The sequence below is a fragment of the Mauremys reevesii genome, linkage group 13 (genome assembly GCF_016161935.1).
Source record: "Mauremys reevesii isolate NIE-2019 linkage group 13, ASM1616193v1, whole genome shotgun sequence".
Lineage (NCBI taxonomy): Eukaryota > Metazoa > Chordata > Testudines > Geoemydidae > Mauremys > Mauremys reevesii.
In genome coordinates, this window is record NC_052635.1 from 36,069,691 (window position 1) to 36,085,239 (window position 15,549).

General features: G+C 40.5%; 2 long non-coding RNA genes across 2 annotated transcripts in view; one reads left to right on the forward strand and one right to left on the reverse strand.

Moving 5' to 3' along the window:
* LOC120380992 overlaps positions 1-8,030 on the forward strand; it is a 43,658-nt gene extending 35,628 nt beyond the window's left edge. Inside the window, exons 2-3 of the long non-coding RNA XR_005587909.1 lie at positions 3,310-3,372; positions 7,821-8,030. This is a non-coding gene — a long non-coding RNA (uncharacterized LOC120380992). The remainder of the gene's footprint in view (positions 1-3,309; positions 3,373-7,820) is intronic.
* Positions 8,031-8,235: 205 nt separating this feature from the next.
* LOC120380991 overlaps positions 8,236-15,549 on the reverse strand; it is a 43,090-nt gene continuing 35,776 nt past the window's right edge. The window contains exons 3-6 of the long non-coding RNA XR_005587908.1: positions 14,041-14,083; positions 10,275-10,399; positions 9,948-10,002; positions 8,236-9,111 (exon numbers count right to left, since the gene is read on the reverse strand). This is a non-coding gene — a long non-coding RNA (uncharacterized LOC120380991). The remainder of the gene's footprint in view (positions 9,112-9,947; positions 10,003-10,274; positions 10,400-14,040; positions 14,084-15,549) is intronic.

Here is a 15,549-nt window from a genome sequence, read left to right on the forward strand (position 1 = left end):
TCAATTCCACCATTATTATTTATTAGTTGAACACACTGGCCCAGATCCTCAGGGAATGTAGGTACTAAAGTACTATTAAAATCAATGAAAGTTTAGTGCCTAACTACCTTCGGGACTTTGGCCCAGACCCTCAAATCAAGATTGGAAAAACAATCCCCAGCTTGAAGAGTTTACAGTGGAGTCAATCCAGATTTATTCTGGTGTTACCGAGAGCAAAATTTGTTCCTCAGACTTTAAAATGTTAATTAACACATGTAGTAAAAAATCCTTATGGAAAAAACTTGCCACACATGGAAAGTAACATATTAAATATCTTGGCCATTTTCTGTCCAAATACAAAGCAGTTAGACTAAATTGTGGGCTAATGATTCTCCAAATGTCTTGTTTTGTTGCTTTGTCCAGAAGGGCTCTACCTATCATGTCTGACCTGACCAAGAGCAGATGATAAAGGGGATATATCCGATCAGGAGACTTGAATAAGAATTCTCCACCACAGTGTTTCCAGGGCAATAATGGTGTTAATCAAACAATAATAGAAACAATTAAAAAGATGCTGCTGTCCACACTTTAATGAAGACAATAACTACGTTCTCCACCCCAACAACACTCCTTCCCGAGCAGGCAGAGTAGTTTTCAGCATTAAAGTCTTAAAATGGTTAATTTTTTGTTTTCCAACCAATATGTTAATTACATCAGGCAAACCCTTTAGCACTCTGCTGAAACAATGAGCTTGAGCACTGTGTATTTAGCAGATCCTATGTGACCACAGCTCAGGATGAGTTTGCAATAAACTTCCCACAAAAAACAAAACAAAGCTAATCCTCTACAATGTACTCAAGAATCCAGTTGGTCTATAATAAACCATAGATTTGCAAGGGTTTGGATTAAGAAGGAAACACTGGCTTGGGTTTTATTTGTAAGGATTTTTAAAACACAAAATAGAAACAAAAGATAATGAGGAAAAAAATTATAGTATACTTGTAGGGTACCCATTCCTTTGGCACAGGGACATTACATGTTCATTTTAAATACACACACACACACAGACTCCAAAGTTAAACAGCAAACTCCTGCCCTGCTGCAACGGGGTGATATATTAAAAGACCAGAACAAACATGTGAGATTCAGATTAGGAAACACTGAACTACACTGATGTGATTACACCGATCTAGACCCTAAATGCAGATATACTTCACAAGTGCAAAACGGGGTTTACTCTGTTTTGTTGTATCGACATTAGGGCTTTGCATTAGTATAACTGTGACAATGTAATATAATTTCAGTGCCAATTTTACTAATCTAGACAAGTTTCAGAGTGGTAGCCATGTTAGTCTGTATCAGCAAAAAGAATGAGGAGTCCTTGTGGCACCTTAGAGACTAACAAATTTAATTAAGCATAAGCTTTCATGGGCTAAAACCCACTTCATTGGATGCATGAAGTAGAAGATACAGTAGGAAAATACATATACACAGAGAACATGAAAAGATGGATGTTGCCATACCAACTCTAACGAGGATAATTAATTAAGGTGAGCTATTTGATGAGCAACAAACTCAGGCTGTAGTGAACTATCAAAAAGAGCAGGCTCCACAGACAAGATAATCGATAATGCCCTGCCGGAGCTCTTGGAATGGACATCAAGAATACCTTGACTGACATGGTGGGGAATGGGGGAGATGTGGCCTCTCAAAATGACCTAATACTTTACCCTGATTCTCCCTTTAAATACTTAAAAACAGCAAAGAATCCTGTGGCACCTTATAGACTAACAGACGTGGGCCGACGAAGTGGGTATTCACCCACGAAAGCTCATGCTGCAAAACGTCTGTCAGTCTATAAGGTGCCACAGGATTCTTTGCTGCTTTTACAGATCCAGACTAACCCCTCTGATCCTTTAAATACTTGTAATACATATTTCTGATAAAGGATTAAGGCCCCATCTACATTACAGCTTTAACCAGAGAGCCAGTTTACAATAGAATTGCCCCTTGACTCTGGCTATGTCTACACTTGCAGAGTTTTTGTGCTGTCAGTTTCACTGGTGACAGTGAACCAGTGAAAGAAAAGCGCTGGTTTGCGTACTCACTCACTTCCACAGGCGTCAGAGAGTGTTTACATTTGCAGCACTTCCATCATGGATGAGAGCAGCGTACTGAGGGCAGGTATTGCACAGTGCAGCTCTCTTCATTTTGAAGATAGGTCTTGTGGGAAGTGTGTGTGGGGGGGTGATCGCGGGGCATCCTGGGTCCCTGCACAGTCTCCTCTCCCAGCTCCAGTAGCTCAGCATTGCTGCAAGCAGGGGATTGTTTGCTCCCTGGAGCAGGCACTGTCACCTGGCGGGATGATAAGCGAGCACTTGCCAAGAAAACAGGAAGGGGAGTTTCAAAGTTCCTGGGGCTTTACAGGGGGAGGGGTGGATGTCTGTTTACCTGGCGTGAGAGCTGGCCAGAGTGGTCACCTAGGCACTGTGGCATATCCTGCGGAGGCTGAAAGCTGTGTAAACAGGAAGAACATGTCTTCACTCGCACATCACTGCAAAAGCATCTCCGGTACAAGCTGTACACCTCTTTCACCGCAAAAAGTCATTGGCAAGTGTAGATGCTCCCACGGTTTTTGAGCAAAAAGGGACATTTTCCGCTTGAAATGGCAAGTGTAGACACGTCCTCTGATACACCAGAGTTAAAGATTGTATGAAGAAAGGACCTTAACAACATCCTGCTTTTAGGTGTAATTTTACTGTGTAGGATTTTAATCTGGTTCTGGGTACACAGCTAGGTGCCATTTACGCTAGGATTTTAACTCTGTCGTAACCACGTCAGGGGCCAGTCATGTTCAGCCTATGAAGACTCAGTTTGTTATAGTTGCCTAGACAGTATCTTTAGTCAATGCTTTGCTGCTAAACAGCAAGATGCTTCCATAACCACCAATCTGTTTAGTCACAGATCTATATTATTTCCAGCTGTCTGACATAAGACCCACAAGAGGAGACATTTAGGTCATGTCTACACTTAAAAGCTTGTGTCGCTGTAAGAGCACTCGTGTAGCTGCATGATGTCGATGGGAGAGAGCTCTTCCATTGACATAATAAAACCAGCTGCTGATCTCCTGCTGACATGCACACGACCGCTTATGTCGGCAAAACTTATGTTGGGTGTGTTTTTTCGCACCCCTGAGCAACAAAAGTTTTGCCGACGTAAATGTTAGTGTAGACATGGCTTTAGTATCCTGCTTCACTTAGCCACATTGTGCCACTGCAGAAGCAGAAATTATACCTGACCCAAAGATGTGAAAATGTTCTCACGTTTCAGGTGTGCGGTCACTGGGGAGCTAGCTGACCATATAGAATGTATTTTTCATACACATCTGCTAATGTAAGTATCCCAAAGCAAACATTGACCCTCAAGAACAGTTTGTGGATCTGAGAAAATACCTGGAGGATTCTAGGTCTATAAACTATTTTGGCAGCTTGTTACAGGAACATAGTGCTGCTCACCGATGTTTCAGAGTCACTGTGCCCTCCTCTCAGATCAGCGCTTTGACATTTTAAAATAGAGCAAGAAGTGCCTTTGTGAAAATGTTTTTCTCTGTTGATGGAAACTGCAGACTTCAGGTGTGAGAAAAATGGATGCAGTTTTCTGTTAATTTTACAAAATGACAAGTGAGAACCGTGAAATGAAAGTTGCTGACATGCACACCACACAAAAAAACAAAACAAAAAACCCCAAAACTTACTGCTTCATTTTAGAACTTAACTGCATGTAATAACAGTATGACAGGGTCCAGCTCAGGAACTGTAAGATACTTGGTCTATTGTGCTACGTAACATTTTTACCACACAGGCCCACATTATTTAAAGCGCTCAAGCAAACTGTTTGTGCATTTTCATGCACGCCTGAGTCATGGAAGCAAAACATTTGCTGTGTCCACAGATAAGTCAGGTTCATGCATGTACAGAAGTTATGGGTTCATACAAATCTATGTGTCATGAACAGCAGGCCCTTCAGAAATTTTTATTCATATTCTCCAGAACAATCCTTATGCTATAATATGTTCCATTGTATCTTTAAGCCACCCCTTGATACCACTAGTCCCTGTTAGGAGGATAAATGTATTTTGAGACAAAGTAGGGATTGGGTCAAATTCATCTGTGATATAACTCAACTGAAGTCAAAGACATTTATAGCATAATGACCTCGACCCATGGAAAGGCCAGATTTTCAGCCAGCCTCAATCTGGCCTCTAAAGTTGCACTCGCAAATAAATTCAGTTAGGCCAAACCCACCTTTAAATCTATGGGCCATATTCAGACCTGCCATAAGCCAGTGTAATGCCAGTGAACTCAATGGAGTTGCATCTGTTTATGCAAGCTCTGAACATGGCCGGTTTGGGAGAGGATACACAAGCATGCTGCAGCATCAAGGACTGTGCATTGGTCCTAGCAGTTTTACCAGTATAGCTACAAGTCACCTAGGGATGTTTTGGTTTTTTTTTAAACACAAACTTAGTAATAGCAGTATAGGCCTAGTGTGAACATGGTTATGCTGGTATAAAAATGTTTACATTAATGTAATTTATGCCAGTATGAGCATTTTTATACAAGCAAAACTGCTCCCACACTTAAGCTTTGGCTACACTTGCATTTCAAAGCGCTGCCGTGGCAGCGCTTTGAAGCGCTAAGTGTAGTCAAAGCGCCAGCGCTGGGAGAAAACTCTCCCAGCGCTGTCCGTACTCCACCTCCCTGTGGGGAATAACGGACAGCGCTGGGAGCGCGGCTCCCAGCGCTGGGGCTTTGACTATACTGGCGCTTTGTAGCGCCGCAATTTGCAGCGCTGCAGAGGGTGTGTTTTCACACCCTGCTGCAGCGCTGCAAATTTGTAAGTGTAGCCAAGCCCTTAGAGTTTTTCCAGTTTAACTATACCACTGTAGTTAAACCAACAAGAAACTTCCCACTGTATTGTAGACAAGGCCGATGTTACTTAAACATATTTCCCATTCTTACCTCTAGAAGAAGTAATATTAAAAGAGAAAGAAAGAAAAGCACTGGATCTACAAATTTTAAAAATTCTGTCATAGAGCTTTCCTCATTAGTTTGTCCTGGCTCCAATGGAGGTTTTAACGTGCATAGCATTCACGGGATCAGTTTAATGCATAATTAAGGAGTTAATATGTAGATTCTAGACATGATAGACTTGTTATAGTATATATTGTGTGAAGTCCTCTTCAGAAATCTCCTGCTTAGTGAGTTACTGACTCATTGCATTCTGATGTCTCATTTGGGGTCTTTACACATACTATTGTGCAAAGACCTACATAGGGCGTTCTCGGGATATAAAGTCACTGATCAATTGTGACATAGGCGGCATAGCAATTTGTTGGGCTAATACTATTGACCTGTACAACATATGCTGAGAAACTTCCCATAACCCAGCACTTACTGGAGCATTTTCAGTGGACGATTCCAAAAGGAGTTGTCTGACATATTGAGCCTGTCTGCACTAGGGAATTTGAGTAACAATTCCCAATGGTGCCCAAGGGTGCTGGAACCAATTTTATGTTGGGGTGCTGATGATGGAAATCCATGTATTTTGTTGTTTATTATTACTCTTTCAAACCAGGGGGTGCAGCAGCACCCCCAGCACCTCTAGTTCTAGCACCATTGCAGGTGTCTGCAACTTTTTTAGCTGCACAAGTGGGCATCCTAGTCTAAAGGCGGCCCTGGTGTCTTCCATCATTTTTCACCACTGTCAGTTGCTTACTGCATTCAGGCCATGGCTACACTTGCAAATTTGCAGCGCTGCAGCAGGGTGTGAAAACACACCCTCTCCAGCGCTGCAAATTGCGGCGCTGCAAAGCGCCAGTGTGGTCAAAGCCCCAGCGCTGGGAGCGCGGCTCCCAGCGCTGTACGTTATTCCCCACAGGGAGGTGGAGTACGGACAGCGCTGGGAGAGCTCTCTCTCAGCGCTGGCGCTTTGACTACACTTAGCACTTCAAAGCGCTGCTGCAGCAGCGCTTTGAAGTGCAAGTGTAGCCATAGCCTGAGGGACAGTTCCTCAAAGGCACAAATTGGCAGTTAGAGTTATTAGAGCAGTTCTACAAAATGATAGCTATCTTACACATGGGGAAACAGAGGCACAGATTACCTGACTTGCCCAAGGTCACAAGGTGAGTGAGCCGCAGACCTGTGAATTGAATACAGGCCTCCTGACTCCGGGCCTCTGCCCTGTATACTGGACCACGTTGCTGCTGGAATGTTCACTTTTATGCTGTTGTAAGTTTTGAAATTTTGAAAAAATCAGATTCAGTACTTCTGAATTCATCTACCTGAAAGTGCAGATACTCCAGTGTGTGTGTGTATGGACTCTTATTGTCCAACTTGTTTGTTGTTGCTATGCAATATGCAAATCCTATGCAACAATATCTTTAAACACAAATAACAGAACCTCCTTGTTCTGTGTGGATTATTTTTACCATAATAATAATCAGTTTGAAGTATCAATACAGAAAATAATGAGTCATTCCTTGGCTTAGATTATATCTATTTTTTCTGACCACATTTTAAAGGCATGCTGCTTATATTTAATATCAGTATCAGCGTACTAATAACATTGATATGAACATCACGATAAAGAGCATGTTTCTGGAATAACTAAAGACAGGATTATGAGAAACTTTGTAACCTCCCATATTTTAAAATATTTCTTACTCCTGTTCTCCCATTAAAGCATTTATAGAAAACATCGAATTTTTATATAGGAATGATAAGTTACTTTTATTTCATACAAGTACTGTAGCTAATACTGGAGCTTCTAAGCTCTTAGGTCATGGAAACAAGAGAAAAGACTATATTAACATATCAATGGAAGTCTCTCCTCAGGAGCCAAGAAGTGGGAACAATATTTGCATCTACAGTTTGTTAACAGCACAGGCAGAGGCTGCTGCTGAATCCCTTAAATTTGTACTTAATGTGATGGCCCCTTTTTTTCTGAAGACTAAGGAGGCAAATCCCATATGTTCAAAACGGAATTGCTATTTATTACAGTAAAATCAGAGTCTCCAGTCAAGATCCAGCCCACTTGTGTTGGGCACTGCACTTTCTTTTTTTCCCCTGCATAATAAACAAAATTAACTGTGCATTGCAATCTCAGGAAAGCCTGCTCTGGCCTCCAATTCAAAATAAAAAAAATAAATAAAATACAGTGGGTAACCCAAAGCAAAGGGCTTTGTTCAATGTGTAGCCCACTTTACTATTAATCTTAAGAAATTGAACTGAGACCCTTTTTTCCAGATATCAAGTACACCATAAGGACATGGAACATAGGAATTACTATACTGGAGCAGACCTCTGGTTTATCAAGTCCAATGTCCTATCTGTTACTGGTCAGTGTCAGAAGGTTCTGGGGGAGGTGCCAGCAACCCAATAATGGAACATCCTGTCCATAGCATAAGTTTCTAACCCACATCTGTTAGTGGCTGACTCATGCCTTCAGGCATCGAGTTTATATTCCTTCTATTTTTTGTGTGTGTGCATTGTCTACTGTAACTGTGGATGTTTCAGATACATGCCTAATCTTTTTTTGATCCTTGCTGTTGGCAGCTAGCCATCAATATTATGTTGTGGTACTGAGTTCCACAGGTTAAGTATGTGTTTGTATTAAAAAAAAATTCCTTTTCTCAGTTTTAAATATATTTCACATTTAATATAAATTCCACCTTTATGCATCTATTCTGATGTAGAGGTGGTTGGGGGAAAATGTTTTGCACAAGCATGTTCGTTCTGTAGAAAGTGTCATTGGAATGGTTTTTTTTTTTTTTTTTCCAGGTCCACTATAGAACATGAGAGGGCGCCTAGCTGAGATATGAGAGCTGTACATTCAAGTCTGTGCTCCTGATTTGGAGCTTTCTGGGTTCTAAAAATCCTTGCAACCAATCAGGAAAAAAGGATGTGAATTTTAGCAATGAGGGTTATGGACCACTGGAACAATTTACCAAGACTTGTGAAGATTTGCCATTGCTGGCAATAAAAGCAATATTGGACCCTTTACTAAAAGTTATATGTTCTAGTACAAACTAGAATTGTTTTGCAGGAATTCTAGGGCCTGTGTTATATAGCAAGTCAGATTAGATGTGGCCCCTACTGGCCTTACAATCTATGACATTTTTTTCATGGAAAAACAAATTCAAAAGGTCTCATTCTGAATTTGGCACAAGATCAATTTTAAAGCCTCAGGGTCTTTTTTCCCCTCAAAACAGAATTATTTTCCAACCCACCCTACAGTCATCTCTAATCAGATTGGAAGCTACTGAATGCTCAGAAGTTTTGAAAAATCCAGCCATTATACAGGAATACAAATAAGGATTTAGGAGCCTAATTTTAGCCACCCATTTTTGAAAATCTTGGTTTGGGGATTTTATTCTGGGACTGGGACCTTGTTTGAACTATGCTTTAACTTTGAATTGCCAGCCAAAGCTCTGATTTACGGAAATATTGAGCACCCAAAACTCGCAGGGAAGCCAAAAAAGACTGCAGCAGCTCAGCACCTCTGAGAAATCAGGCCCCAAGATGTTTATTTAATTTATTTAACGGATTCTTTGTTTTAGTCCACTAACAACCAATTAAGCTGCCACCAGATTATCAGGCTCAGCCAAGAATTACAGGATGTACCACATGCTTTTTCAAGGCAAATATTTACAGTTGTGTGTAGGACTGATGCCTTTGACATCTATCTTCTACACAAGCTTTTTTTTTTTTTCCCGGGGTGGGGGTGGGGGGAGAGCAACATCACAAAAATTGATGCCACGTGCATGCCATTATGTGAAAGTTTATTATTTCTCTAAAGCAAGCTGTGTTCACAGCTAGTTTGCAAATTGTTTTGCAGATGGCTACTTCTGTAATGCTGGCATGGCTCTTGTTGGAGGAAAAAAACATAAAAGGGGAGATCAAAGATTCTTTTTTTGGTAGGTAAAGGCTTCTGGCTTCTTTTTCCTAAGAGAAAAAGTTTCTGATATCAGAGGAGACTGCACATCAAACAGCCCAGCTTTAGCATTCTCTTTATTCACTGTTTTGTGCATGCTGCCACTCTCCTGATAGTGTGCCGATATTCTTCCGAGCCCTGTGGGACACAGAGAAGATTCTGTATAAATAAGGATTGCTAATAATTCATGTACTGCCCAGTTACAAACAGCCATATAACTTGTCCTGAGGAAGATTAATCCAGGGGCTCCAATGGCTTCCAAATTATTTTAGTCATTGTGGAATGCTCTTATACCTAATGGAGACATGGGGAATTAATCATCGGGGGAGGGGAGAGCTGTGCAGGAGGGGAAGCCCCTCAGGGCAAAAAGGGTGGCACTGTCTATCCTATTTGAAATGAGACATTATGATTTCAGTGGGAGCTGAGAGGTGCCCAAATGTGGATTTAGGAGCCTGAATTTAAGCTAAAACCTCTAGGGCTGGATTTTCAAATGCCGTAAATATTGGCCTAAATTTGCTCCCATTAAAGTCTATGATAAATCTCCCATTGACATTAATGGAAACAGAGTTGAGCATTTTTCTGAGATGTAGATCACAGTTGTACCTTGTATTCAGGAAACTTCAGATGATCCTGATGCCAAACCCCACTGCAGGATTATAAACCATTAAAAAAAAAAAAGTATTTGGACTGTTCCTACCCATACTGTATGCTTATAATACAGTGGAATTGAGGTCTTGCAGCCACTTCAGCAAAAAAAAAAAAAAAAAAAAAAATCTGCAAGTTACTAAATATAATCAAAATACAGACTTCAGAAACCACTGAACTGAGGATGTTGACAATGAATGATCAATACAGCACTACAGACCTTTTACAGAGCCTGAAGAACTAAAGAGAAGGCTTTTTTCTCTCCACTCCCCCATCCCCTACTTTAAAAGAAAGGGTCTTTGAACTTTCTTCTTTATTTGAGCACTTACCATTTTATTACAGGAAATGAAAGAGCCAAATGACGTGTGATTCATCTGTAGATCCCTGGACATGAAGTGAAACCATAATTAGTGCTTTAATTATGAAATTAAAAAGGCTTGATTCTCCCCTGCTTCTGACCTCTGCTCAATGCAGGGGCATGTCAGGGAGCCAATAACAGCTCATTGATTGTGCCCAGAGCAACTTGGAGCAGGCTAGGGGCTGCTCTATATTATGCCACTGATCATAGACCCCTAAGGGTCCTTATGACAGTGGGGGATTGGTGTAGCACACCCCTCACCTCCCATGACGTGAACCCACTACTTCTCTTGACATACCTCTGTGCTGGGATGGGTCGGGGAAGGTGGTGAAGCAGTTGGTACAGGAGCCAGCTCTTCTGGCATTAGGCTAGTGAAGACTTCCCCCCTCTCTCAGGCCTGCCAAGTGATGGCTCATATCCAGTCTGCAAGAAGGCTGGAGTGTAACCGAAAGTCTGGCTCTTAATAGTTATGAATTAATGTATCAAATTGGGCGACAATCCTGCTCCCATTTAAACCAACTAAATAAGTCGTCAACTGCAACTATCTATAATGGTGTTTCTCAAACCATACATAATTATAGTTGTTGTTGGGCCCTATAGACTGGGAATTCAACTTTCAAAAAATGCCAGACCTCAGCTCCTGCTGACATTGAGCTTCTCTCTTCCTGGAATTCAGATTTTTTTCCCTTCTGGCTTTAACTACTTCCCTAAATTTTCCTGGACCATGCATCACACGTATACCTAGCTCAGGAAAATACTTCACATGGATGACATACAACTGTCTTTTTATGGTGCATATAGGAAAAGGGCACACAGAGATGTCAGGTAACAATGTCACGCTGTGTATGGGAGACTTCAAATGCCCTACTTGTCTGTTCACATCTGAGTCGGCTTTGGGAACAGGTATTTCCAAAAAGCAAACCACTTAATCAAGGAGCTAAGGTCTGAGGTGCTATATGTTTCTGAAAGTGTGAGCACAGCTGCACATATAATATGTATGTGCAATTCTTGCAGTTCCACATAAATGACCAGATATGTGGCACCTGCATGTGCAGTTTGCAGTTTTGCCTGAAATCATGACAATTATGTGCATGCAGTTCTAGAAATCTGGGCCTTAGATGATAACGTTTTACCTAGGTTTGGTCACAAACGAGCCCTCTCATTTTTCTTTGACTCATGCCTGTGTCAGTTGCAGTCAGGCATTATTAGCTCATTTATGAATACAGTAATAGTGGCATGAGACCAATTAAGCAATATGTGCCAGGATTTGCTATTCTGGATTACACTGCCTAGGCCTGATGCTCAGATGGCATCAGGGGTGAAAGTAGTAATACATTCTTACCAGTACGGGGGCTGGGCCTCAGGCAGAAGGGGCAGTGCTTGAACATTGTTGGGTCCCTACCGGCAGGGCTGACAACAGGGGTGGGGGAGAGAAGGGGCAGCAACGTCAAAGTGCTGCCACGGCAAAGGACTCTCCTTAAAGTGCTGCCTTTTGCCTCCCCCATTGGTGGCCCTTTAATGTGGGCTGCATATGGGCCGGTACCGGCTTCTTCCAGGTACACCGTACCGGCCCCTACTGGCTCACTTTCACCCCTGGATGACATAAACTGACATAGTTCCACTGTGATCAACTGAGATTGCCGATGTATATAGCTAAGGAGCAGGCCCCTTTATGTAATACCTACCCAGCCTTTAGCAATTGCTCTCTTTAGAAGACAGGTTTATCCAGAGATGTATTTTCCATTTTCCCTATTTGCATCGTCTAACGCTTCATTTCCACAAGCTGCATGAACATAGTAGCCACAGATGCTGGTTTATGAGACCACAGTAAAATGGTACCTTGATGGTCTAATCCAGTGCCTCTCAACTTTCCCAGACTACGATACCACTTTCAGGAGTCTGATTTGTCTTGTGTAACCCCAAGTTTCACCTCACTTAAAAGCTACTTGCTTACAAAATCAGTCATAAAAATACAAGTGTCACAGCACACTATGACTGAAAAATTGCTGACTTTCTCATTTTTACCATATAATTAGAAAATAAATCAGTTGGAATATAAATATTGTTCTTACATTTCAGTGTATAGTATATAGAGCAGTATAAACAAATCATTGGCTGTATGAAATTTTAGTTTGTACTGATTTCACTAGTGCTTTTTAAACTAGTGCTTGTTGTAAAACTAGGCAAATATCTAGAAGACCTTTTGGTACCCCTAGGTCATGAACCTCTAGCTGAGAACCACTGGTTTAATCTTTGGTGAGTTTTCTTCTGAAAACAAACACTTTCTGCTCAGCAGCAATAAGTCCACATATTCCTGCCATCCTACAGTCTTTGTAAGGCAATTGGTGTGGTAGCAAATTTCCTGGTGGTGGTGTTTTTTTTTTGTTTTTTTTTTTAGCGTTTTACATTCCAAATGACTCATTAATGTCATTTTAGTAGTTTGCATACTAGGCAGCCTCATGAGACACCCAGCTGGTTTTTAGGAGCATCTCAAAATCTGAATTGGAATCACCAGATATGCTAAATCTATTTAGATTGCCGCAGTGCAGTTTGGGATCGTCTAGATCTTTATCTTGTTTTTGAATAGGTGCACCAATCTTTCAGTGTATTATTGTGGGATGAGGGGAGCTATTGGCCTTAATCTTCACAATGGTTTCAGTATTTTGATATAATTTGAATGTTTTCTCAGCCAAAACAAATCAATCACCTGTGAATGGAAGTACCCCATTCACAAGCTTTGCAGCTGCCATCTTATCTTCTGGATGCCCAGGTCCAAGTAGAAACCAACTCCAAATCTTCACACTGTCTTTCTAGTCCCATTTTATCTGTATCTGCTTGTCCAACTCGCTCTTCCAAAAGCTATGCACTTGGCAGTCTCACAGCTTTATAGTAGCTAGAATGAATTTCGGGTGATGCTCAGCCATGATGCTGAAAGGCTTGAGATTGGAAGATCTTCATTTTAGTTTGCGAAGGGCCAGACAGCAATGGAGTTCAGACTGGGTTTTTAGTGGTTTTAAATAAGCTTGATCAGAAAGAGACTTGATCATGGAATACTGAGTGGATGGCAAATGTTCTTGAGAGCGCAGTTTTCTCAGAACTCCCACTACTTGTGAATCAGTGGAGAAAATACATGTATATCGACTTTGAAGCTGTCCTGACCCCATATATTTGCTCCTGAATATTAGGTATGAGGAACATGGGGAAAAAAATCATCTGGAGATAATATTCCCCAAAACCAATGTAATTGATACATAATCTACTGTTTGAGCACTAGTCTGTGAACAGGCAATATTAACCCTGAACTCTTCTGCCTTTCTCCATTTCATATATAGTCATCCAATAACCACCTAGCTCTTACATAGCACTTTTCAGCCATAGATCTCAAAATGATTTATGAGGGAGATCAGTATTGATATCCCCATTTCACTGATAGATAAACCGAGGCACAGGGTGGGAAAGTGACTTGGCCAAGGTCACTCAGCAAATCTGTAGCAAAGCCAGGACTTGAACCCACAGCTCCTACATTTCCTGCACAGTAACTTATCTAGTAGGCTACATAGCCTGCCTCCCCAAGCCTTCTATATAATGCCATATAACAGTCAATGTAGTGAATATAATCTATTTCCTCAGCCTTTATATAATATTTGTTCTGCAATGATGTGAGAGATTTGGAAAGTTTAAAATACACTTTGTTCAAGCTTTAGATGGAGTAAGTTGTCTTTTTCTTCCAGATGGGGACAAGGCGGTAGTAGGTTGTTTACATTTACACCATAGATGATTTTTCACTTTCAGTATTACCAGATGGGGAAGGAGAAGAGGGACTCTACTATGAGATAGCTGGGAGAGGGAAATTGTGTAACAACTGCTCAGATGAGCATTAGTCACCAAGGAAAACAAGCTAATTCTCTAATTAAATCCAGTCAAAATCTCTATCATTACATTAGAAAAATGTAAATTTAGCTGGGGGAGAGCCAGCAAACAATTGAACAATGCAAATGTAATATTTTGCTTAGCTTTTAGGGGGGGAACCAAATTCAAATTAGCAGAGAGAAAGAGCTCTGTACCTTCCCTCATGGTCCAGCTACACAATGGCCTTCCCACAGAGCACTGTAAGAAAAAGCAAATTAAATACAGCTGATAAAGAAATCTGTTTAGGACAACCAGCATTTTGCAAACTTTGGTGTATGTCTGCCTGGGAGCACCTGAGCACCTCTCAGTCAATCAATCAATCGCTTTTCAGGTAGAGAAACTATTGGACATGTTCAAAGTATATGGTTTTCAAAGATATTTGCTTTAGAAATATCAGAAAGAATAAAGATTTTATTGCAAGATTGGGGGGGGAAATGCTTTTCCCCGTGTCTTTTTATGTTGTCTCTCAGGCTGCTGCTGTTCATTCAAGTGATATAGTAAATATTTATATCATTAATAAATACACAGCTTCAAACAAGCCCCAAGGTATTTCTTCTTTACATTAAAAATATGGTTCCTTGACTATTTTTTTTTTTAGTCAGCATTGGTTTTATTACGCAGAAGGATGTTAATGTTCTGTATCTTATAAAGAGTGTGGTTATCAGAACTGGAAAAGCAATTCTTGAGAAATTATTTAAGTAAATTCCTCCTGTTTCTGATCACAAAAAACTGAGAGAGTGACTCAGATTTATTTGATTCTCAAAATTATTCAAGGAGTAATTTTTACAAATAAACCTTGGTCAATGCATTGTGGGCATTTTATTGATAACTTCTATTGTCTGAAATTAGATATTCAACTATATTGGCTTGTATTGAATGTTGCACAGGTCACGTGGTCTGCTTCTTTCCCCTGATGGGATAACATTTGCAGAAAGTGAAATCTAAAATTTGAAATGCAAGTAAATCCACAAAAACTAAGAATCAGCCAATGTTTTCTTAATATTCTGTTGAATATTTATAGACCATGATCCCTAAACAGGTGTGAGCATAGATTAAACAAGCTTGTTTATACTTTTCAGTATTTTTTTCAGTATTACCTGCAATTTTCTTATTAATATAAGATTCAGCTCTGTACATCTGACAATCTTTCTCTTTCTCATTTGACCTTTTGTTCTCTGGAGAAAATTCCTTTACTCATGTTCTTGAAACATCAGCAACAACATAATTCAAAGTAACAGGAAAGACTCCAATCTTGCCATGGATTTTATCTAAGTGTGTAAATTTTTGCAGGGTCAGTGCTTAATACATTGCTCTGTAAGGATAATTTCACCTGCTGGTCATTTAAATGCAGAATAAACAATTAACAGTCTCACAATGCCATTGATAGACAATCATTGTATCCATTTCATAGATGGATAAACTGAGGCCCAGAGAGTTATTTAACACAAAGCTAGAAATAGAGCTGCATATACTGTTTTAAGCACTAGCCCACAGTTTCAGCATGTACAGATTCTTTGCAATGAAATATTTACGAATGCATTTACATATAGAACATCGAGTTCCCTAAGTTTTAACAATTCTGGTTTCCCCATTGTGTAGTCCTGAGCATGATAAGAAAGCAGGACAGAATGCCAAAGAATTGCCGTCATACAAATTGCTACAGG